Source organism: Cebus imitator, unplaced genomic scaffold (genome assembly GCF_001604975.1).
Source record: "Cebus imitator isolate Cc_AM_T3 unplaced genomic scaffold, Cebus_imitator-1.0 Scaffold42, whole genome shotgun sequence".
Lineage (NCBI taxonomy): Eukaryota > Metazoa > Chordata > Mammalia > Primates > Cebidae > Cebus > Cebus imitator.
This window is the reverse complement of record NW_016107357.1, coordinates 7,214,716-7,240,172: the sequence shown is the minus strand read 5'-3', so window position 1 is coordinate 7,240,172 and position 25,457 is coordinate 7,214,716. Positions and strand designations below refer to the sequence as shown.

Genomic DNA, 25,457 nt, shown 5'->3' with positions numbered 1-25,457 from the left:
AGCCTGGGTGACAGAGCGAGACTTCATCTCAAAAAAAAAAAAAAAAAAATTAATGTGTCTGATTTCTACTCTGCTCCACTTCGTATCCTGGGTCCTCTACCTTTAGTTGAGGAAATAAAGTTCCTTTTGTTTGTTATGGATGGTACTGACAATGAATAGTCATGCACTATCTATCAGTTAAGCTGAAATTAATCCAGCATCTCCCTGTACCCCAAACTAGACAGCTGGTACTGTTCTTGTAAACGCTGCTGCTGCTGCTACTCTTGCTGCTGTTATACATTATATATGCATATAGTCCTTTATAGGTATGAACCAAAAATATCTGAGACAGGTCTCAATCAATTTAGAAAGTTTATTTGGCCAAGGTTAAGGACGCAGCCTTAGGAGGTCCTGACAATGTGTGCCCTGGTGGTTGGGGCACATCTTGATTTTATGCATTTAGAGACACATGAGACATCAATCAATATGTATACGAGGTACATTGGTTTGGTCTGGAAAGGCAGGACAACTCAAAGCGCAGGGTTGGGGTTGGGGTTGGGGAGCTTCCAGGACATAGGTAGATAAGAGACAAATGGTTGCATTCTTTAGAGTCTTTGATCAGCCTTTCACTGAATATACAATTTACATGTGAGAGGTGGGTAGAGAAATAGTCACTTAGCCTTAGCAAATCTGCAGTTTTGAATAAACAACAAGGCAGAGAAAGCAATTAGATACACATTTGTCTCAGGTGAGCAGAGGGATGGCTTTGAGTTCTGTCCTTTGTCTCGTAGCTGTTATCAGCTATCAACTTACATCGCCAAGGTGAAATTCAACAGAACCGTTTTAGGGTAAAGATCTTAGGCACAAAAGGAATTTCCTTGTGGGCAAACTGGGATGGAGGTATGTAGTTTGTTTGTTTGTTTTTGTCTTTGTAGCTATCTTATTTAGCAATAAAATGGGAGGCAGGTTTGCATGACCACAGTTCCCCACTTGACTTTTTGGCGTAGGATTTTGGAGTCCCAACATTGAATTTGTTTTCACAGATGTGAAAATCCTTTGCCCATGCATTGATTCATTTGCTCCACACCACAGTCCTGTAAGGAAGATGCTGTTTTGCTCGCTCCAGTTCTCACATTCAGAAATTCCTTACACTAATCTCTTCCCTCAGGATTGAGTCCAGTCACCTTTCCAAGTCTTTCCCTAGCACTTTCTTTCTACTAACTGGAATCCGTCTCACCTCTCTTCCCTTAATACAATTCTTTCTTTCTAACTTTGTCCCTAGTCAGTGTCCTTCTTCTGACAATCATTACCTCTGAGCTGACAAGACCACTATTGTCTATCCCATTTTGTTTCATCTGTCCCATCTCTGCCCCGCCACCTTGGAGCATTAAAGGGATCTACATTATGACTTAGCCTTTCCCACAATTAAAACAACTATGACAACAAGTTCCCACAATCAAAAGAAAAAAAAAATAGGTGCCACAAAAATGCAAATAGGCTTGAAAGGGAGACTTTTTCTGCAAGGCACATCCTTGGAAAGTCAAATCAAGGTGGGGAGGGGTAGGTTGCGGACAGATGGATCCTTGCCCCATCTGGCACTGTCAGGACATATTTCTCATCCCCACCACTGCCAGGGACCCTACCTTTGTCCACTCTTCTTTGTACCCCAGGGAGCCCAACTTTCACAACTGCAGCCACAGGTTCCTTTACCCTCCAGCTTCTGCTTAAGGGATGTTAACAAAACAGCCAAAGCATGAGAGGAAAGAAAGAGCAGGTCCTCTAGCTCCCTCCCTGCCTTGCTGCAGGTGACAATGGTCCCATGCCTCTACAGAACGCCACAGATCCCACTAGGCAGCCATCTCCTGCAGCCACACTGCTGCTGTCCCCAGCTCTGGGAATTGGCCCTCCCTTCATGCCTAGAAGTGATAATAGCACCCCCTGTTACCAGCCCCGGTGGCAGCAGCCCTCCCTTGCATCCTTAGTGCTTCCCTTACCCTGTCCACATCTTTGTAGTGTCCCTTCATCCCACTCTCCTCGGTTACTACATTTGAGGGTGACCTGCCAGATAAGGCCCCTGCTATAGAGCATGCAGTCCCCCACACCCCTGTTATGCCATCAGCATCTGTAAATGCCTTCACAATAATTAATTTGCTAAGTCAATTCAGCAGAGTACAGTAACATAAGAAAATGAAACTTCAGACAGGTAAACCTTGATGAAAGAGACAGTGCATTTGTTTCCCAGGGATGCTGTAACAAAGTACTATATATTAGGTGGCTTGAAACAACATATGCTTATTCTCTTGCAGTCTGAAGTCTGAAGTCAAGGTGTCAGCAGGGTCATGCTTCCTCTAAAACTTGTAAGGGAGGCGCTCCTTGCTTCTTCTAGCTCCTGGTGTTTGCTGGCATCCTTGGCTGAGGATGGCAGCAAACACCAGGAGCTAGAAGAAGCCCTCCTCTGTCATGGGTTGGCGTTCTCCTTGCATGCCTGTTTTCTCTGCTCTCCATACTGCGTCTATGTCCAGATCCTCCTCTTCTTATGAAGACACAGTCCTTTCAGATTAGGGCCCGCCCTAATGACCTCATCTCGACTTGATCTGCAAAGTCCCTATTTCCAAATAACATCCCATTCTGAGTTCCTGGGGGTTAAGACTTCAACATAGCTTTTCGGGGGGGAAACAATTCAGCTCAGAACAGACAGGTATAGAAGTACAGGCTGGTAGGTGTCTATGAGTGCCTCGTGTTTCTGAAGAGGCTGAATCTGCAAGGCACGCTGCCTAGAGCTGATGAGTACCTGCCAGGGTGGCACCTGCACTGCCACTGGGGGATTGGCAAGGGGTACTTAGGAAAAAGAGACCAACCTCCAGGACTTGTTCATTGCAGCTCAGCCCCTGTAATGCGGCTGTGAAAAGGTGAAGAAAGTAATGTATCAAATTTGTAAAGAGCTTGAGGGGGTGCAGGTGGAAGACACTGTCTGTGGTGATACATGATCACAGCAGCTATATTTAGACTCTCCTGTTATAGAAAAAGACTCCATGTTCACGCTGGTCTCACCACTGATTTTTTCCATGTTTTCTCTGCTGAGTCCATTACTGCTGCTTCCAAAAACTTTAACTCAAGAAAAATAATCTCTGTTCTGAGACCACAGACTTGCTGCTTGGGTGTTCCAAGCTGGCAACTGGTATTTTTAACAGTCATTTTTTATAGAATCAAGAGATAAAAATCTGGGGACATCTATAGACAGATTGAAGATCTAGAAGTCTTAAATCCCAAATTATAATCTATAATCCTCCAGTGCCTCACCCTATAAAATGAACTCCTAGCATTTTGATGAACAAGTTTTACCACCCTGGGTAAAGCATTTTCCAAACTCCACCAGATATGTAAGACTCTCAGTAGACCCAGCAGTCTTCATATCCAATCGCAAGTCACCCATTTCATGGATTCATTCAACAAATAGTAATTTGCTTAGCAGATGTTATGGTTGAATTATGTTCCCCAAGAAGATATGTTCAAGGATTTTTTGTTGTTTTGTTTTATTTGAGACAGGGTCTCGCTCTGTCACCCAGGCTGGGGTACAGTGAAATGATCATGGTTCACTGAAGCCTCAACCTCTCAGGTACAAGCAATCATCCCACCTTAGCCTCTGGAGTAGCTGGGACCACAGGCATGTGCCACCATGCCCACTTAATTTTTGTAGTTTATGTAAAGTCGGGGTTTCACCATGTTGCCCAGGCTAGTCTCAAACTCCTGGGCTCAAGCAAGCCACCTGCCTCAGCCTCCCAAAGTGCTGGGATTATAGGCGTGAGCCATCGCTCCCAGCCTATGTTCAAGTTTTAACCCTCAGTACCTATGAAAGTGACCTTATTTGGAAATAGGAACTTGCCAATGTAATCAAGTTGAGATGCGGTTAGACTGAATTGGGGCAACCCAGACACAATATTACGGGTGTCATTTTAAGAAGAGGAGAGGAACACAGGGACAGACAGGCAGGGAGAACACCATGTGATAACGAGGCAGAAACTGGATGAGGCAAGAAAGGCCACGATTGCTAGCAGCACCAGAAGCTAAGAGAAGGGCATGCAACAGATTGTCCCCTCGAGGCTTCAGAGAGAGCATGGCCCTGCTGACACCTTGATGGCTGACTTCCAGCCCCAGAACTGTGAGAGAATACTTTTCTGCTGTTTAAACCACTCAATTTGTGGTAATTTGTTACAAAAGTACTAGAAAACTGATACTGTAAATAGACCCTAAGTTCAGCCAGAGTGTCCTCTATTTTTTTGTTTGTTTGTTTGTTTTTGAGACAGGGTCTCACTATAATCTTGAACTCCTAGGCTCAAGCAATCCTCCCATGTCAGCCTCCCAAATAGCTAGGAATATAGACATGCATCACCACTCTCAGCTAATTGTATTTTTTTTTTGTAGAGACAGGGTCTTGCTGTGTTGCCTAGGCTGGTGTCTCTGATACTTTAATCTGTATCCCAACTCTATGACTTTGCCAGAGCATTTTCCTCTATTTGAAACTCTCCTCTCTACCTCTGCAAATCAACAAAGTCTAACCTTTTCTCACAGCCTAACTCAGGTGTCTCTGTTCCTTGAAGCTTCCAGAATGATGCCAGCCCACATATATTTCTCCTGAATAGACTAACATTATATTCCTTATATAAATGGTATCATTTAGTCCTTCCTTATACCCTTTGTTTTATTGTGTTTGCCATCACTTCTCTACTGAATTTTTCTGAGCCTCAATGTCCTCATCTGTACAACAGGAATAATCTAAACTCACAAGGTAGTTGCAATGGTTAACTTAGATAATATTAAGTTGAACCACAAAAAAACCTGCGAAACAGTCAACCTGATATATCTAAAGTCTTTATTATAGCATTTAGTAGATACAATTTGGAGATGGTGTTATTCCTGCTCTTGTTATTATTATTTCAGGTGTTTTAGTTTTATCTCCTGTATCATTTAAAAGGTCTTAAAAACAAAAATATTTCTATTATCTAACATTGTGACTGTTAGATAGATTCTATTCCATTCAATTTAGCAAATCTTTGGTTGTCCTATAGGCTCCAAGCTAGATCACAGGCCCAGAATCCAACCACTTCTGCCCACTTCCCTTACCACCACCCAGTGGGAGCCACCATCATCTCTCATCTGGATGACTGCAAGAGCCTCTGCTGGTGCTGCTTCCACCTTGACCTCGACAAGAACCATTCCTAACACAGTTATGAGAGTGGTCCTCTTATTTGTCACATCATGCCACCCTTCTTCTTCAAACCTTCCACAGGCTCCCCCATCTCAGTAAAACCCAAAGCCCACAAGGCCCTCTGTGCTCAGACCTCCCGTTTTCTATCTAACTTCATCTCCTGGCTCCAGACACTGGGTCCCTGTGCTGTTCTTCACACTTCCTAGAGCCTCTGCATGGGAAGTGCTCTTGTTTGCAGCTCACTCCTTCACCTTCTTCAGGAAACCTACCCTAATTGCTCTATTTAAAGCCGCAATCCACCTCTGAGTTCCCAATCCCCTTACCCTCCTCTACTTTGTCTTTCTGCACCATACCTTATAAGTATATCTTTATTACTATAGGTCTGTTATTTATTTTCTGACTTTCCCTCCCACCCCACCTTCTACATTTCATTACTAGAATACAGGCTCCACAATGGAGGAATATTTGTCTTTTTTATTCTTCAGCCCAAGTACCTAGAACACCAGCAATCAGAAGCAATAAATGTTTATAGAATGAATGAATGCCTTCCCTCCCCTTTCTACCATCTCCCTAAATAGACTTCCTCCACTTTGTTTGTTTCACTTATGCCAATTGCCTCACCTGCCTCTGTGCTGCAGACTCTCTCCTGAGCTCCAGTTGCCCACCTCAGCCACTTGGATGGATCACAGTTGGGTCCAGAACTCACACACATATTCTTCACAGGGCAGTTAAATTCATACTTTGAAATTCAAATCCAATCATGTCACGCCCCTGCTAAAAATCCTTCTATTGCTTCCCATTACTCTTAGGATAAAGACTAAAATTCTTTCATTATCTGAATAACCTGGTTCCAACACATCTCTATTGAGCTACAATCCTCCTTTGACTCATTTCAGTTGGCCTGGCCTTTAATTCTTCAAAAGTACCACATTCCATACGACCTAGAGCTTCACTTTGCTAATTCCACAATCAGCTTTAACACTGCTCTCTCTAGAAAGCCTTTTTAGACACCCTAGATGGGGTCTTCCTGTCTTAGACTCCCATGTTGTATAAAGGTACACAGTGGACCTCTTCATAACATTAAGTAGAGTGACTAATGACTCACTGAATCCCTGTTTTTCCCATGGAGTTCCAGGCTTCATGAGGGCAGGGTTCATGCCTGTTATCTTCCCCACTGTACCCCCAGTGCCTACATCAGTGCTTGGCACAGAGCAGGTATTTAGTAAATGCTTATTAAACAAATGAGGAAACTGATGTGACTACAACTGGAGTACACTATTCTCTCATTCTCCACTCCCACATTCCCCATCTTTCTCCTTGATGTCTCCAAATCAACATGGTAGGAAGAGGTAATTGGAAGATGAAAAGAGGCCCTAAGCTCTGAACCCCTAATTCGATGCCTAGGAAGTCTGCCCTATTCAGCTAGCCCAAGAAAAGTTTATTTTATCCCAGGGGTCAAAAGAGGAGAGTCATGGTGTAGGAAATTGGTCAGGGTGGTGGGGAAAATTATAAGAAAGATGCAAACCTTCCTGGTAGGCCGGTAGGTTTTGCAAAAGTTTCAGTAAAGCATTGTAGCTGAAAGTAGCCTAATCCTCTAACTTTGAGTTAATAGTAAAGAGCAGATAACAAGGGAATGTAGAGGGGTTTATCTAAATAGCTTGTTTACTCATGTTGTCCTAAGAACAACCTTTGATCATCCACGTAGAACTGTTCTCTACTAGGGAGGTCAGCAATGTTAATTACCCACTAATGGTGTTGACTCAAGACTTTCGTCATTAAATCTGTACTGAAATAAATATGAGCCTCTCCGGTATATGGGGACTTCACATCTGGACTCCCTCTTCGGGATCTGTGAGCCAGGGAGTCCCCTGGCCGCACTCACACAGGCAAACATCTGTGTCTGTGTACTTCTGTGATCTGTCACTCAGACAGAGTCTGCCGGTCAGATTCAGCATCATGGAATGGTGGAGTGGAAAGAATGCTGGGTTTACAGGAAGAAATGCAGGGTTTAAAATTTCAGCTCAGCATCTTGAGAGCTGTGTAGTTTTGGATGTGTCTCAGCCTCACTCCTTTCATCTGCAAGTGTGGATACTAATCGCCACTTCACAGGCTTGCTGTATTAAATGTAATACTGTGCATGATAATGGTTCATAAGCTCTAAAGCCTAGAATACACAAATGTTAGTTAATATTGATAATGATAACATAGGAGTGATTACAAAGGAACAGCCAAATGCAATTTGAGACTTAACTAATGGGATTTAATTTACTCTATACATAATAAATAATTGAGAAATAACTCCTGAATGGAGGCACATGGAAACTGCATAAACAAAATATAATACTACAAAATGATTTATAGAAACAAGATTTCACAGCATATTCTCTAGACCCCTCCAGCATTCCTCCTGGAAATGACCTTACCCTGAAATCCAGGGAACTGCAGAGGATGCATTTGGTGAAGCTTTGCCCAGGTTCCAGACTTCCCAGAAGTGCAGCCCTCTGCTGCCCCAGAAGGCAGACTGTTTTCCATGCCTCCACAGCACTATGTAAGGCCAGCAAACAGCAGGCCCTCAGCAATGCCAGTACATAGCAGGCACTCAGCAATACCAAGCTGGCTCCCCTCCATGGATCTTCCAGTCCATGTTGGCAAAAACAGTCTTGGTTCCCATGCCTACATCAGCATGTAAAAATTCAGGGCTAAGTCTCTAACCCCTTATTATATCCATTACACCTACAAAGGCATGAAGGTACAGCCCGTTATCAGAAAGAAAGTCTGACTTTTAGCAGGTTAAACCTAACTACAGAGTTCAGAGGAATATGAAAGCATTTCTTCATTTTCCTCATGGAGTCCCTTATCAGTTCCCACCCAGATGAGCACTGGAATAACCTTCCCTCTAGATCTCCCCACCCTGTCTATTCTATCCTATCAATTGCCCCAATTAACATTTGAGTTTCACCTGGAAGGGGCAGCATAAGTTCACTAGGGTTCTGTGTGAATCTAGAGGAGGCTGTAAGTTCCTCTGGGCATTTGGAGCAGCACATCTCCAAAACAGCCCTCTCTTTTTGCTAACATTGACTACTTTGATAGCATCCTTGCCTCACATCAAAACCCCCAGCCTGGTAAGATGGAATAATATAATTATGCCTCCCTCCACTGCTTATACCTGAATGTTTCTTCTCCTATACTTTCTTTTGAATTCATCCTCTCTTGCAAAGATGTTGATAAATATCCTGCAGGGGCTGGATTTTATGCAAAAAAAAAAAAATTTTAGATGCTGATAAATAAATAGACTGCCAGGCTGACACAGATTGTATCGAAGTGGAAACACTATTTCTCTATGCCAAGGGATGACTGGATCCCAGTGTAACACAAACAAAGTAAGAACAAAGCTGAAGAGTTGCTCTGAACTTATAAACTTAAACAAGCTGGAAACCAAGATTCAGGAGTCCATCTGACCTATGACTCACCCTGCTTTCCCCATTTTGAGTAGGAGCAAGGAGAGCTGCCTGCAGGAGTCTTCCCTGGCCAACTTGCCCCTGCAGTTTCCCTTTCCTCTTCCCCCAAATGGCACACAAACCATGAAATAAGTGACACCAGCAGTCTGCCTACCATAGGCACATGGGCAAGGGCTCTCAGGAAGACAGCAAAGAATTTCAACATTCTCCAAGTTCAATTCTTAATTCCACCATTAGCTTCCTAAATGGCCAAGAACAAGTTGTGCAGTCCCTAAAATGTAGGATATTTGTGATATGCTCCACATAGGACATTGTCAAATACATTATTATTGTTCATAGGTTTCAGGTAATTCTTTTAAAAAATGAATTTGTCTTTATATTCTGACCATAAAATATAATCATGTAGAAAAACAACACATAATCATTATAGAAGACTTGAAAATATAGAGGAAGAAAACCCAAATTGCCTGTAAATCTACGACCTAAAGTTAACTACAAGTAGCACCAGGCATTGGCCAGGCGCCATGGTTCATGCCTTTAATCCCAGCACTTCAGAGGCTGAGGTGGGAGGATCACTTGAAGCCAGGAGTGCCCAGCATGGGCAACAAAGCCAGACCCCCAACTCTCTAAAAAAAAATTTTTTTTAATTAGCCAGGTGTGGTGACGCCCACCATGGTACCAGCTACTCAGATGGCTAAAGCAGGAGGATCATTTAAGCCCAGGTAGTTGTGGGTACAGAGAGTCATGATCACACCACTGCATTCCAGCCTGGGCAACAGAATAAGACCTTGTCTCTTAAATATATATAAATAAATAAATAAATAAGTAAATACAATTTCAAAAAACAGGCATTTTATTTATTCTATTTTATTGTTTTAAAGACAGTTTTGCACTGTCACCCATGCTGGAGTGCAGTGACATGATCATAGCACACTGCAGCCTTGACCTCGAAGGCTCAATAAATCTTCACACCTCAGCTTCCCAAGTAGGTGAAACTATAGGTGTGTGCCACCAGACCTGGCTGATTTTTTGTATTTTTAACAGAGATGGGGGTCCTGTCATGTTGCCCAGTCTGGTATTGAACTCTTGGCCTCAAGCAATCCTCCTACCTCAGCCTCCCAAAGTGCTGGAATTACAGACATGAGCCACCGTGCCCAGCCCAAGATTTTCCTTTAAGTCTTATGTATGTGTACATATATAGATATAGATCCAGCTATTCAGATATACTTTAAAAGAATTATTATTATGTAGATATATGTGTATGTATACACATATATAATTTTGATAACTTTATATTTATAATTGATACATAATTTTATATTTATTGGGTACATAGTACTGTTTTGTTGTTTCTAATATATATAGTGATCAGATCAGGGTAATTAGCATATCCATCATCACAAACACTTATTTTTTCTTTTTTACAAACTCTACATATTGTGTCCTGTTTTTATTGCCTAATATTGTATCCAGGCCAATTTTCCATGATTTTAAAAGTCTTTTTAGAAACCACTTTGCAAAAAATTCTGCAGAAGATTCCATCATAGGGTTTTAGTAAAATCATGTCGTGCTATAAATACAGAGCAGAGTAACTAGTAACAAAGCGTTCATCAAACAGCCTGATATGAGCACACACCAGCCCCCATTTTAGGATCTGCTGCCTTAGTGACACCCATCAGGCAAAGTTCACAATTTTATTCAACAGCCATTTCACTGGTGCTTTTGTGAAGTGAAGAAAATAAAGTCTTCTGCAGTAAGAAACTACGTTCTTTCTTTCTGGAATTAAAAAATTATCTTAGTGGCTCACACAATTCCTTGAGCAGATGGGTGATAAATTCGGTTATTTACAACATCAGTGGGGCACAGGATTGACAGCAGGCTAGAGCCCCTGTGATGCCTCCCTCAGCAGTACAGGCCCCTGGTGGGCAAGACCTGTGCAGGGTTCATCTTCATGTCCCCCTAAGCACATGTCCCCCACACACCCTGCATATACACATAGTGAGCACTCATGCTCATTAAGCTTTTGTGAGCCCTGTCTTAGTCTGTTCAGGCTGTGATATTGTCGGATATTTGTACCTGCCCAAATCTCACTTTGAAATGTAATCCCCAATGTTGGAGGTGGGGCCTGGTGGGAAGTGACTGGGTTATGGGGCTGGATCCCTCATGAATGGCTTAGTGCTTCCTCATGATCATGAGTGAGTTCTCATGAGACCTGGTTGTTTAGGAGTGTGTGACCCCCTCACCACCTCTCTCTTGCTCCTGCTTTCACCATGTCATGTGGAGGCTCACACTTTGCCTTCCACCATGATTGGAAGCTTCCAGAAGCCTCCCCAGAAGCAGAAGCCATCACTATGCTTCCAGTACAGCCTGCAGAACCATGGGCCAGTTAAACCTCTTATAACTTACCCAGTCTCAGGTGTTTCTTTGTAGCAATGCAAGAACTACCAAAAACAGGCTGCTATAACAAAATGCCTTAGACTAGGTAGCTTGTAAACAACAGAAATTTATTTCTCAATGGAGATAATTTGTAACACTGAGACCTAAAGTCCTCCAAATAAACGCTGCATTGCAACAAAATAAATAAATAAATAAAGTGAACCTGCTCTCTCACCCCAGAAAAAGAAATCTATTTCTCACCATCCTGGAGGCATGAAGTCCAAGATGAGGCACGAGCAGCTCTGGTGTCTGGTGGGAGCGCTCTGCTTCACAGATGGGAATTTGTTGCTGTGTCCTCGCATGGCACAAGGTGGGGAAAAGGCTCCCTTCAGTCTTTTACGAGGGCACTAATCCCATTCATGGATCACTAGTCTGCCCTCACGGCTTAATCACTTCCCAAATGGCCCTACTTCTTAATACGATCACATTGGGGATTCAGTTTCAAATATGAATTTGGGGGGACACCAACATTCAGACCCTAGAAAGCACCTACTTTTGGCCTACTTAGCCAGATGCTGAGGAGGAGTTTTTACTTGAAGTTTTGTAGGAGGATAAAATACATACATTTGTAAGAGAAAGAAACAGCAAATGTAACTGTGGTTAAGTGAATCTGCTGTGTTCCCATTCTGGTCTCTGACCTAGAGCACCATGTGACACAGTGCCCAGCTGAAGCAGAGGATGAGAGAGAAGCCTGCAGAGCTCTCCAGGCATGGTGATATCTTAGTGGTGGCACATAGCTCAGGCAAACCCTTCAACATAGCCTTGAGCAGCACAAACTCCATGCTCCAAAATATGGCGGACCCGCCCAGCACCTCCTTAGAGCATCTCCTGGCTCCTCTGCCTGGCCAGTTTCTAACTCTTATTGTGTATTTTCTGGATCCTATTCTGATAACCCCATTTCCTCAACTTTGGGCTCCTTCCATTCATACTCGCAGGATTCCATCTTTCCCTAATCTCACTGTTTCACCGCCTTGTGACTCAGACTGAATCTAATACACATTCCTGACCCTTGAACACCACAGGTCTTGCTATATTGCATGCCATCCTAGGTCCAAGGGTGATGGCCCACAAAGCTACTGCCTCCACCCCCCATTTCCCGGGTAGAACATGCTGCTGTCATGTGTGTGTAGAGCAGACTGCCATCATTGTGGCATCTATGCATCAGTGAACTGGCTCAGTTGGAAATTCACAAGGACACACCCTGACTGTGGAAGGTCTGATGCTCTTCACTTGGGAGGAGGGGAAAATGGGCTATGTGGACCTGAGCAATGAATTCCTGATATGGTGTGCTCCCAAGCCTTGGATGCCAAAGCAAGGAAACCAAAGAATATACTCAACTAGATCTTCCCGTACTGGGTTAATGCCTGCAACTTAGGCATTTCAGTAAAAGCCACTCTCCTTTCATTTAGTTAAAAATCACATGACACCAAATATATGCAAAACACATGGAAGAGTTTATGCATTTCCCATAGCTGATCGCAATTACAAAATTCTCAGTTGAAAGTTTCAGAAACCCAACTTACATCATCTCAAGCAAAACATGAGATTCGTGGGGTCCATGCAACTAAAACACACAGGAGTATAATTGCCATGAGAGCTTAGATTAGAACATCAAACTTGGTCTTCTTTTTATCTTGCCTTGTTTTCATTTTAAATGGCTACATTTAGGCAGATACTTGCTATATAATGGCAAGAGAACTCCCAATGGCTCCAGATTTATATCCTACAATCTAACAGCACCAGTGCAAAGGGAACTCCTCTCTCCCAGGAGATTCTCTCAACCGTTCTGGAATCAAACCTCATTGCTTGGGCTCCTGGCCTTAGTCAGGAATCAACCACTGTGAGCAAGGGAAAGAGATAAATCATACAATCTGAAAGCTGAGAAAACACTATTTCTCCAAAACAAAATCAGAGAGCTATTATCAGAAGAAAAAATTATTACTTGAAGGCAAAAATAACAAACATTCCCAACAATCCACCCCCACTTGGCTTCTCATTTTCTATACACATCCTTCTTACCATTTATTCAATTTCAGTAATATCTCTACCTAACATAATGCAACTATGCTACATACTTCCAAAAATTAAGTCATTCCCTCCCCAGTCATAGACAACCCAAAATTGTGCCCAATTTTGCACCCAGCTCCAAGAACAAGATCTCAAGGTCATATAAATTTCTATCAATGTCATCTGGATGTAGCAATTCACAGCAATTCACAATTTACCACAATTTACCCTATAGGCTAAATGATCAACGTAAACAACCCAACACACTCAGTATATAAGACAGAACATATTACAATAGAATTTCCCACTTGGGAATGAGAAGGGGAAAGAGCCTATTGTGATCACCAGTCCTTTACGTATAGCATGGTCTGTTGGACAAGAACAGCAAGGACTCACACTAGCAGGGGACTGAGGTCCTTGACCAGCCGATGCGACAACCCTGCTTCCGCTCTCTGAGACGGTCCCCTTTGCCAGTCATCCTCCATTTCCACATCTGAGGTGGGACCCTGAGAGGATCCTTTAGAGGATCCCATTTCCAGATGTTGCAGGTTTGGGAGCAGTGGTTTACCTTGGGGCTGATCAGTCAGAGGCCCTTTTTAGCTATGCTGGGATTTTTCTGGCAAAGCAATTCCTCAAGAAGTTTAGTGCTCTCTCAGTCCATTTGCATCTGGTCATTTCATGGGATATTAAGCAAAGCAAGAGACAGCGTCCTCATCTAGACTCTAGCCTGGGAATTCTGTTTCTTAGCAGCAGCCTCAGGGCTCTACCCTACTTCTCAGCTTAATGGCCTCCACTTTATCCTCTGCATCAGTGAAATTCAAACTACAGCCTGGAATGGGGAGGCCCTGCTCACCTGCTGCTTGCCCTGCAGCTCAGGGATAATTATTATTTTAATGAATCATTGATCTGTACTCTCACAGCCATCTCTTCCTCTGTAGTCTATGATTAGAAGACTTTTTAACATTTTTATTGACATATAACACACATACAGAGAAGTGCAGAAATCACACCTCTTACAGCCCAAACAAATTATCACAGAGTAAGCACCTCTGTGTAACCATTACCAGGTCAAGAAATAGAACAAAACAAGGACCTCAGAAGCCCCTTTCCCCTTCTTATCACTACCCCTTTCTCCTGTCCTCAAAGGTCTCCATTCACTTGACTTCTAACACCATATATTCATTTTGCCTGGTCTTGAAGCTTACATAAACGAGACTCTACGGTGCGTATTCCATCATATCAAGCTTCTCCACTCAAAACTATTATCTGCAAGGTTCTTTCATGTTGTTGCATGTAGCAGTAGTTTGTTCTGTGTATTTACATATAGTTTTCATTGCAAAACTATACCACAATGTACTTACCCACTCTGCTGTTAACGGGTATTTAGGTTTTTTCAGTTTGGGACTATCACAAACAAGGTTGCTAAGAACATTTTTTTTTTTTTTTTTGAGACAGGGTCCCTCTCTGTCACCCAGGCTGGAGTGCAGTGGCCCAATCATAGCCCACTATAACCTTGAACTCCTGCATTCAAGTGATCCTCCTGCCTCAGCCTCCCAAGTAACTAGGACAAGTACACGCTACCATGCCCAGCTAATTTTTTTTTATTTTTTATTTTTTGTAGAGATGGGGTCTCCCTATGTTGTCCAGGCTGGTCTTGAACTCCTGGCCTCAAACAATACTCCTGCCTCAGGTTCCCCAAAACACTGGGATTAAGGGCTTGAGCCAACGTGCCCAGCCAGCATATTTTTTTATGTTTTTTCATACATACATGCACACATAGACCTAGGAGTGGAATGGCTTGGTAGTAAGATATGCATACATTTGCCTTTAATAGATAACGCCACACTGTTTTCCAAAGTATGTGGGCCTCTTTATACTCCCACCAGCAGAGTATGAGGGTTCCAGCAGGTCCATATATTCATTAGCACTGATATGGTCAGTTGTTGTTTTAGATTTTAGCTGTTCCCCTAGAATGCGTGGTGGGATATCCCCATTGTTTCCAGGCACGTCCCTGATGACAAGTGACGTTGAGCACTTTTCCTGTTGATTGTCATCTGGATCTCCTCTTTTCTGAAATGCTCTGTCAGTCTCTTCCTCTCACTGTCCTGTTGGACTGACTGTCCTTTCCTCATTTGCTGATTTATTTGCTGGAGTTGTTTGTATAATCCAGATAGGAGCAATTCTGTCTTGGACAAGTCAAAATCGGGCTCCAGCTCCTTCCCACTTTTATTGGTTCTTCTGTTCTGTTTCCAGTGTCTCTGTCTTTGCTGGAATGAACTTCATCATGTAACAGAGAACTCACCTTTTCCAACCTTGCAAAGTATGGTGTTGTCTGGCACTCAGCTACCAAAAGAAAAAGGACTTCTTTTATCAAAGACACATTTTTCTTCTTTTTTAACTTTCAGATGACAGACGCTTGTCTTTTTCTCATAGGAATTCACTAAGAACTTCAGGAAGTGGCCTACACACTCCACAGCCTGAAAAGTTCTATCAAGTGCTTTAATGATCCAGTCTCTAATGGTACATGCTATGAGTCCTAAGGGAGAACCGGCAATAATTTAATATGCTTTATTGGAGCATAACAAAGACTGCCAACTTCTTAGCCAGGGATAGAAGACCTCTATTGCCTTCCATTCTACCTTCAATTTGCCAATCCACATTTTAGGGTCTATTACTTTTAACATTCCACTGCTAGGTACCGATTCCTGTCAGTAATCTTTTGCAACTCAAGCTAACTTACATAAAATAAAATAATAATAAGATGTGGGATGAGCGAAACATTTATTATGTCATGGAACTGAATCATCTGTCACAGCTGCATCCAGGTCTCAAGCAATTTCACTTGGACCAAGTTTCTCGTCATCCCCCTTCTACTCTACTCATCCCTCTACCATCCCTTTGTGTCAGCTTAATTCATCCACCCATTCATTCATTCAGGTAGGTAGGCAGGTGAAATAGCCCCCAGCAGTTCCAGGCTTTCAAACACCCCAGGATAGGGAGAACTTGTCTTTCCCAAGAGTTCACACAGAAGTCCTGAAATTCAGCCTTAGTGACCTGGCTCAGATCATGTGCTCACACTGGAATGATAGACACAGAGTCCCCTTCACACCCAAAGAGAGCTCAGTGTGCATTTCTGGAAGAGGCACAATGGAGACTGGGCAGGTGAAAACAAAAGGTATTCTTGACAGTTATTTACTAATTGAAAGCGTCTTAAAAACTTGTGACAAGCCCTATCACTTGCCTACCTAATATTCATCTTCCTTACTCCTCTTCCTGGCTGATGGACTCTCAATTTCACTTGCTGGGCAATATGCCCAGTTTCAGGGCATGAATCATAACCAGTCTAAACCAAGAACAATAAGCACACCCCCCTTGTCCACATTATTTACTGGGTGGATTTATAATACTCTCTGATGAATTAAATGGAAGGAAAATTAACTTGAGAGGTGATTTTTCCTTCCTCTAGGTTTAAGCAGAAAGCCCACTTGCTGTCCTAGCCACCTACAAGCCTATTCCCAGTTCCTGCCTCTGGACGTAGTTGTATGTGGATGTGATGCCTGGGGCCACACCAGCCATCTTGTGGACTGTAGGGGGAAGGGTGAGAGAGCAGCAGAGATGCCAAGTTAGTGCCCTGATGACATGGAATTACTGGCCCAGCTCCAGAAATACCATGACCAGGCTGCTTGTTCAGAATGAAGTATGTATAAAGCCATTGGTTTTCAGGTTTTCTGTTACAGCTGTATATATTCTACCTCTCCCATAATGATTCTCCATAAACACACAGGAGCCTCTCTTCATGCAGCCGTGGCAGGCAAGAAATAAGCAGGCATTCAGTCAACCATCCTTCCTGGATTATCCCTATCTCACAGGACACAAATCCAGGACTGAAAAAGGAGCACAAGGTACACACGCTCTTCCTGTCCCAGAACCTCCATCACTCTTCTCACTTTACTTTGTAGTAGCCTGAACCTTATGAAACTAACAATATTTAGTCAATGCCTTTTCTGACCTACAAAAAAGGCAATTCCATGTGGTTCAACCTAATGGTTACATATCTCTATGTGAACTAGTTGTCCACCTAAAATAATAAAAAGATCAGAATCTATTTTAAAGAGAGTTTATTCAAGAGCAGAGGTTGAGGATGAGCCTGCTTGGGATGCACAAATTCTAAAGAATGGAAGTCAATGTTCCAAATTGTAGAAGTGTGGGATCGCTTACATCAACAAAGCTTAGGGAAGCTAAACAGAATTCAACATCTTTCTATATAAGGCTTAATGTGTTGTGCTCAAGCCTTGCTATATAAGGCTTGAGAGGTGTTGTGCTGCATAATAAATTTAGGGTGTCCTAAATTTTATTTACTTTTACAAGTGTAGAAGCAGAGAAATTATTTCCTTCATTTCCAAGCCACGGTGAAGCCTTGAACAACACAGAACAAAATAATAATAATAAATCGTGCTAGGAGAGATGTGGCAAAGATGCAGCGGTTGTTGAGTCACCCTGAGAGGAAGGCTTCCTGTTTATCAACTGGGTACACAGCCTTGGCCTCTGGGTGCTCTAAACTAGCACTATTCAATAGAACTTTGTACAAGGATGGAGATATTCTATTCTGCGCTGTCCAACAGAGTAGTCACTATCCACATTGGCTCGCAGGCACTTGAAAGGTGGCGTACTGCGACTGCGAAAATCTATTTTAATTATATTTAACTTTAATTCATTTCAATTTCAATAGCTACATGTGGCTAGTAGCTACTGTGTTAGTCAAAGTTCTCCCCAGACACAGAACCAACAGGAGATACATATTAAATAATATATCTAAACTAGACAAATCACATATTATGTATTTTATGTGTGTGTATATATATAGAATATATATACATATTGCCTGCCACTTCTGCATGAAGAGAGTACACACACATAAAATACATGTGTGACATATATATATTATTTAATATAATTACATATATAACATGTATATATGTACACAAAAATATATATAATATGTGCTATGTATATTTCACACACACAAGCATACACATACATGCATACAGAGAGAGAGAAATTTTGAGAACTGGCTCACACAATCATAGAGGCTAAGAGGTCTGCCATCTGCAAGCTGGAGACCCAGGAAGGCTGGTGATGTAGTTCCGTCCTAGTCTGAAGGCCTTAGAACCAGGGAGCCGATAGTGTAAGTCTCAGTCCAAGAGCAGGAGTAGACTGATGCCTCAGCTCAAGCAGTCAGGCAGAAAAAGAGGCAAGTTCTCCCTTCCTCTGCCTTTTGTTCTGTTCAGGCCTTTGACAGACTGGATAGTGCCTGTTCACATTCAGGAGGGCAATCTGCTTTACTGAGTCCACCAATTTAAGTGCCACTCTCATCTGGAAATACCATCACAGGCATACCCAGAAATAAGTTTTAGCCAAACAGAGTGGCATCCCTGATCCAGACAAGTTGACACATAAAATCAACCAGCACAGCAACCATTCTAGGCTTTTAATGACTGTTCTCATGACCTCATTTCACTTACAGAAACTGACCTTGGTCTTGCTCCATCATTTCTAGTATAAGCTAATTCTTACGGTAAATATGACCTGAATAGCCAAGTGCAGAGAAAGCTATACCAACCTAAACCCTTAGCTTAATCTAGATGGAGAAAGCCAAGGCATGTGTGACACTGCTGCTCTGGTTACCCAACAGGACTCATACCACAGAGAGTAATTTATGAGGACTGAAAATCAGCAAGAGTTAGAGGCTCCCCAAAAACAGACTTTAAGGAAAATTAGGTACTAACACCATCTCTTCAGTTCAGGTATTTATTTAAGGGTAATGAGGAATGGTGGTGACAGTTCAAATTCAAAACGTGTCTACAAGTTTCTCAACCCCTATTAGGGTAAAAGCATGTCCACTGCCAGACATGGCAGTGTCTATGAGTATCTGTGGTCCTCTTCCCCAGCACAGGGCTCTGCTTATTGCAGCAGAGTTCTAAGAGGGAGCTAAGAGAACTTTACATTCAGCCATCCATCCATTGATTTAATATACTGAATGTCTCCTGTGTGTCAAGCACTGTTGCATGCCCTAGAGATACACAGATGAGCAAAACAAAGTCCCTGTAGGCATGGAGTTTATTTTCAAGCAGCTCATATGAAGGCTCTTTGAAAATAGTGCCTGGAATGATCCTGCAAAGTCAACATGGATTCTCAAACAAGGCATCATGGTAACCTCCTATTAAAAATTGGCCTTCTTTAGAAGAGAGCTTGGTATCCTAAGTAATTTGGCATATACCCTACTCATTTGCAGCCTTTTCAATGCCAGAATCAGTCCTGGGGTATCTGACCAGGCTTCTATTCTGGAGTTCAGGGAAATCTCGAGATGTGTTATGCTGCATGTATCATGGCTGAAAAGATGGCGACTGCCTTAACACAAGTCCCCAGGAAGGACCTAGCAACCGCCTGACTCCTCAGGTGCCAGTCACCAGAACATGCAGGGAGGTGGACGAACCTCTCAAAGGCTATGCAGTAGAAGCAGTTCAGGCCACCAGTATTGGCCTCTGCTCTCTCTAGAGTATTAAACAAGCTAATACTTTTGAACTCTGCTCCAAACACTCCAGGACTAGACAACGCTATGACACACCTAAGCCAGCAGGCTCATCCTGAGAAAAGAGTCCTAAAAAAGATATGATCAGTGTAGATGAAAAGGTACAAGCGTGGGACAACCTGACTTGTAAATTGACTGCAGTGACTTATTGGTCAATTTGTGTGTCATTTCATGGATTCACTCATTCACTTGGTGCATATGTGGCCAGAAATGTACTAAGTGCAGAGGGAGCAAAGATTTAAAAATGTATGGTACCTGACCTCAAGAAGCTTTTAAAGAAGACAGAATACTCAGGTGATGGAGGCACTAAAATCTCAGACTTTCCCACTATACAATTCATCCATGTAACCAAAAACCACGTGTACTCCAAAAGCCATTGACATAATAATGTCAAAATTTAAAAAGAAAATAGAATAAATAAATTACAATACAGACGAATAGGCACTAGAAAGAAGACAGAGCCTGGGTCCCTCTGTGAGCATAGAGAAAAGGCTCTGAGCCAGGGCTGTGGGGTGGGAGGACGATCAGAGAAAGCTCCTCAGGGAAAACTAACCTGAGCTGAGTCTTGTAGAATGATGTAAACGCGGCTGGTGTGCCATGGTCCTCAACTTTCACCGTGCCTCAGAATCCCCCAGGAATGGGCTAAGCCTGAGTCCTTTCCAGGCTGATGAAATGAGAACTTTTGAAAGTGAGGCCTTTTACCTTTGAAGGTGGGGTGCGGGTGGTTGCTGAAGGCTCCCCGGTGACTCTAACATGCAGCCAGGGCTGCAATCCACTATTCTTCCAGCAAGGGTGACATGCAAGTGGCACCTCCCTGACTGTTGACATTCTCAGGTTAGCACGGCACCAATAGAGAATTAAAACAAAACAAAGAAAACCATAGTTCATATTCATTGCAGTAAACGAGTAAGCAGAAGACACGTTAGCAAGACCAACGCACAGAAAAATTCAGCAAGGGATAATTTACGTGGAGAAGAAACATGGCAAAAATTAAATGGCTCCAGAAAAATGTGAATTCTTTCATTTGGAGAAATGTATCACTGATTAAATGTGCTTTAAACTTAACCCTAATCTAAGCCTTAAATCAGGACAGCACAAAACCAGGGAAATAAACAGAAGGCCCAACTTATCCAAACACACTCCAGGGAGAGCTCAAACCAGAGGAAGGCATGTCTCTTGTTCCTCAGTGAGAGAAATTAGACTCAAAAGCAACCAAACAAAACACCTAGCATTTGAAAGAAGGGAAAGTGAGGAAGGAATGAAGAGAACAACATTAAATATACTAGGGAGAGAGCGGGGGAGAGAGAGAGAGAGAGGAGAAAGAAAGAAAAGAAGAAAAGAAAAGAAAAGAAAAAAGAAAGGAGGGAGGGAGGGAAGGAAGGAGGGGAGGAAGGGAGAGAGAGAGAGAGAGAGAGAAAGAAAGAAAGAAAGAAAGAAAGAAAGAAAGAAAGAAAGAAAGAAAGAAAGAAAGAAAGAAAGGAAGAAAGAAAGGAGGGAGGGAGGGAGGGAGGAAGAAGGAAGGAAGGAAGGAAGGAAGGAAGGAGAGAAAATGAAAGAGGGAAGGGTGGGAGGGGCCCGGTGTGGTGGCTCATGCCTGTAATCCCAGTACTTTGGAAGGCTGAGATGGGCAGATCACTTGAGGCCTGGAGTTTGTGGATCATTTGAGGCCAGAAGTGAGACCAGCCGGGCCAACGTGGTTAAAACCCATCTCTACTGAAAACACAAATATTAGCTGGGTGTAGTGGTAGTGCACACCTATAATCCCAGCTATTCGGGAGAGCGAGGCAGGAGAACCACTTGAACCCGGGAGGCAGAGGTTGCAGTGAGCTGAGATTGCACCATTGCACTCCAGCCTGGGCAACAGAGTAAGACTCCGAAGGAAGGGAGGAAGGGATGAAGGGAGGAAGAGAGAAGGGAGGAAAAGGGGGACAGAGGGGAAGAAGGGAGGGGCGGGAGAAAAAGGAAGGAAGGGAGGGAGGGAGGGAGGGAACGACCAAAGGAGGGAGAAAGGAAGGAAGGAAGGGAGGAAGGGCAGGAGGGAGGGACAGGGGATTTGCATGCAACCCAGCATGTTCATCTTTCTATTTTATATTATGTACCTTTACAAAAATAGAATTTGCCAGCCAGGATTAGCCCTGAGGATTAGGCTGTTTGAAATCACTGTTCCCGCAGTGAGGGCCCATAGCTGATATGCCAAAAAAGGGGTGAGACAGTGATCTTAGGAAGAATTGTGCAGGGCTGCACAAAAAAGAGCCAATTCCTTCCTGCACCCCCTGGTGAGGAGCTCTCTTTCCCCAGGCAGAGCAGTGGTTGCTCACTTGACCAGCCTCTATAAAGATGTTAGTATTTCACACCCTGATCTTCCTGCTGTACCTGCCTCAAACTGAGTATACACAGTTAAGAACACTTGTCCCTGGGGTGTTACCTGATACGTTTGCTTCTAAGTGAGAATCCTTGGTCATTAAGCACCTGTTTTGCCATCTTAAATTCCTGCACTAGGTTGTCTCAATTTCTTGTTATTGTAAATCTTACCTTCCTGGGGTTTGTGGTCTGCTTCATGGTATTCTTTTTGCAGGACAGGGGTAAAGAGAGGCCCATTCCCTACCAGAGAATAAAGATGCCCCATTGGTGACATAAAATCAAAATCATAGGCCCTGAATAAAAACATCACATAGGCCGGGCACAGTGGTTCATGCCTGTAGTCCCAGCACTTTAGGAGCCCAAGGTAGGCAGATCACTTGAGGCCACGGAGTTTGAGACCATCCTGGCCAACATAGCAAAATTCCATCTCTACTAAAAATACAAAACATTAGCCTGGCATGGTGGTGCATGCTTGTAGTCCCTGCTACTCAGAAAGCTCAGATGGGAGAATCACTTGAACCTAGGAGGCAAAGGTTGCAGTAAGCTGAGATCACATCACTGCACTCCAGCCTGGGTGACAGAGCGAGACCCTGTCTCCAAAAACAAATCACATAAACCTCACCAGGCCCTTCTTACTTGCAAGAAATATATCAGCAGGATTCTCCTACCCTGAGACATAAAGGTAATATCTAGGTAAAGTTAAATAGTAATAATAATAATTAGTAGTAGTAGCAATAGAAGTTTTCATCATAAAAAATAATAATAGCAATACTAATATTAATAGCAAGGTTCTTTTTGTTTTCTTCACATAAGCCACAGCCAACAAAGCAAGTAATCAGTTTTGACAAAGGGGTGCCTCCTCCAAGTTTTGAAGAGTTTCAATGAAATGGGATGTTGTTTAATGAACAGCAGAATGTTTAATTGTAAATGATACACATTGTAGACACAGTCCCTGGGCTTCTCCCTGGCACCTCCAAATCTGAAGTCAGGCAGGTCTTACAATCATAACAGATATGGTTTGGCTGTGTCCGCACCCAAATCTCATTTTGAATTGTAGCTCCCAAAATTCCCATGTGTCATGGGAGGTAATTGAATCATGGGGGCAGGTCTTTCCTGTGCTGTTTTCATGGTAGTGAATACGTCTCACAAGATTTGGTTTCATAAAGGGGAGTTCCCCTGCACAGCCTCTCTCTTGCCTACCACCAAGTAGGACATGCCTTTGTTCCTCATTCACCTTCTGCCACGATTATGAGACCTCCGCAGCCATGTGGCACTATGAGTCAATTAAATCTCTTTCCTTTATAAATTGCCCAGTCTCGGGTATGTGTTTATTAGCAGCATGAGAACCATAGCAGTAACTGCCATTCATTAAGTGCTTTCTAAATGCCAAGTGCTATGCTGACAGTGTTCCAAACTTTACCTCATTTTATCTTCAGAACAACCCAATGGGATGGGTATTATTATTACTTCCTTGTATAGATGACAAAACTGAGGCTAAAAAGGTAAAGTAACTTACCAAGATCACATGTGTTGTGACTGGTGCCACTAAAAGATTCAACCCATTGAGCCAAAGCTGGATCTTGAGAAACCTGTTGCTAACCACTATTCCTCCACATGAAGCAAAACGAGGACTAAACTTGGAATCCAAAGGCTGGCTTCTAATTCTCTTTCTTCTTCTTGTCCTCTGAAGCTCTGCGGGTTGTTGCGCATCTCTGAATCTCAGTTTCCTCAGCATAAAATGAGGCTAGTCCTCTGCCCTGCCTATGTCACAAGGTTGTCACAGTGAATGAATGAATAAGAGGGGGTCTAGAAGAGACCTCAAAGGGCTGAAAAGCAAACAAAAAAGCCTGAATGCCATGGCTCACACCAATAATCCCAGTGCTTTGGGAGGCTGAGGTGGGAGAATCACTTGAGGCCAGGAGTTCAAGACCAGCCTGGGCGGCAGAGCAAGACCCTGTCTCTATGAAAAAAAAATGTTTTAAAAATTAGCCAGGTGTGTTGGTGCATGCCTGTAGTCCCAGGAAGGCTGAAGCAGGAGGATCCCTTGAACCCAGGAGGCCAAGGCTACAGTACGCTATGATTACACCACTGCACTCCAGACTGGGTGAAAGAGATCTTGCCTCTAAAAAACTAAATAAATAAAAATAAAATATAAGAAAAGGTCTGAGGGGAGGTACCACATCTGCCTGGCATCACAGTGAATGAATGAATAAGAGGGGGTCTAGAAGAGACCCCACTCAATGTTTACTGAAGTAATAATGCATCTGAAAGTACTTGGAAAGCTACAGAGCATCATATCATAAAGTATGAGGTTCACGAATTGCTGCAGTGTGTGGCCACCTTGGGTGAGGGCCACCTTGGCTCTGCTGCTGCAGCCTCATCAGGCTATCTCGAGAATTCGTCTCTAAGGTGCATAAACCTCAGACCTCCAAGCACTAGAAATGAACACCACTCCATTATCCAGTCTACAAATTTCAGTAGTGAACCATAAGCATGCTGACCTGCTGCTTTCTAAAGGATGGCTCAGTTTATCAAGCTTTATGATGAAGGCGCCTATTCTGCATTCCTTACCCCCTCCAGGTGCCCCCATCATTCCCCAGGCCCAGCACACAGCATTCACACCTCTGCTGTGTTGTCAGTAGTAACATCCTAGTGTTTCTCCTCAGCAAAAACTGGCTCAGAAATTAAAAAGACAAGAATGTATTCCCTAACGGCAAACGCAGCAACCTGGTTCAAGACTGTTATTCTAAGTGCAGTATCTCAGGAATGGAAAACCAAACATCGTATGATCTCACTCATAAGTGGGAGTTAAGCTACAGGAACGTAAAGGCATAAGAATGATCACATAGACTGTGGGGACTTAGGGAGAAGGGTAGAAGGGGTGAGGGATAAAAGACTACACATTGGTACCATGTACACTGTTTAGGTGATGGGTGCACCAAAAATCTCAGAAATCACCACTAAAGAACTTATCCATGTAACAAACACCACCTGTTCCCCAAAAACTACTGAAATAGTCATAATAATAAACTACAAAAAAAAAGGAATATATTTCCCCTGAGAGAGAAATGTCCTGGAAGGTGAGGCATCAAACACCACTCCACAGGGGTGAGTAAACTCTCTGTGGTTGAGATCAGCCCCACTGCAGCCTACAAAAATGCTGTGCGTAATCTGAGTTTCAGCATCGTGGTTTATGAAATGGCTCCATTAAATAGGCTCATAGCTGGCATTTCTGTACAAACTGTGGGTTGTGCAGAACAGACTCCTGCCCCAAAGTGTGCTCAGCGCTGCCCCATAGGGGCAAGGGGGTCATCCACCACTGCCGCCAGCCTCCATCAGGTCAAGAGAGCAGAGAGATAGGGAGAAAATGCAAGAGACTGAGATAAACACACACACACACACACACACACACACTCGAAAA

The 25,457-nt window shown here is 43.1% G+C and overlaps 1 protein-coding gene across 2 annotated transcripts in view; it reads right to left on the bottom strand.

The window, feature by feature from the left end:
- Window positions 1-25,457, bottom strand: part of CNIH3 (cornichon family AMPA receptor auxiliary protein 3) — a 287,496-nt gene that overhangs the window by 185,489 nt on the left and 76,550 nt on the right. The window lies entirely within an intron of this gene.